Genomic DNA, 761 nt, shown 5'->3' on the forward strand with positions numbered 1-761 from the left:
CCATTATCGTAACTGAGCAACCGGTTATCGCCGTCCTTGTCCGACCGCTGTATCGACTTCGCACCTGATCGCGTGATTGATTTTCTCTTGAGTCATTAGATTTCCGAACAACGAGATTTTTCAGTAGAGAGGCACTCTCTATAACGTGCCTGGCGCCCAACTTTATTCCCGTTTTCGATAGGCGAGATGCCTGAGTTACGGTTAATCGCGCATTAGATTTCCTTTTATCGTTTTCGCGGAATTACGCGGGTCGGACGAGCGACGAAGTTGCACCACGCTCGTGAGTGCGGTCGCAATACCGTTTAATATATTTTACAATAATCAGTGTATATGTATGTGTTTCATATTTTTATCGAGGGAAAACTAACGAAGAACATAAGGATTGAGGGAGCTGACGTGGTTTTGACAAATAATTGCGTCGCGTTCATGTTCGACGAAATTCGATACGAACTCGACGGCGTGGAGATCGATCGCTGCAGAAACGTGGGCACAACTAGCACGCTCAAACATTACGTCACAACAGAAGCGTGATTCTGAGGAACGCCGGCTGGGACCCGCTTACCAGCAACGAGGGATTCTTCAATTTCTGCGTATCTCTCTATGCGCTGTTGGGATTCTGCGAAGATTACAAACGCGTGGTGCTCAACGCTCGTCACGAGTTGATCCTAATACGATCGCGCAACGACAATTACCTGACGGGAAATCAAGCGATAGAGCCCTTGATCGAATTGTCGAAGATACAATGGCGAATGCCGCACGTG

The sequence above is a fragment of the Wasmannia auropunctata genome, unplaced genomic scaffold (assembly GCF_000956235.1).
Source record: "Wasmannia auropunctata unplaced genomic scaffold, wasmannia.A_1.0 LD336106.1, whole genome shotgun sequence".
NCBI classification, from domain to species: Eukaryota; Metazoa; Arthropoda; class Insecta; order Hymenoptera; family Formicidae; genus Wasmannia; species Wasmannia auropunctata.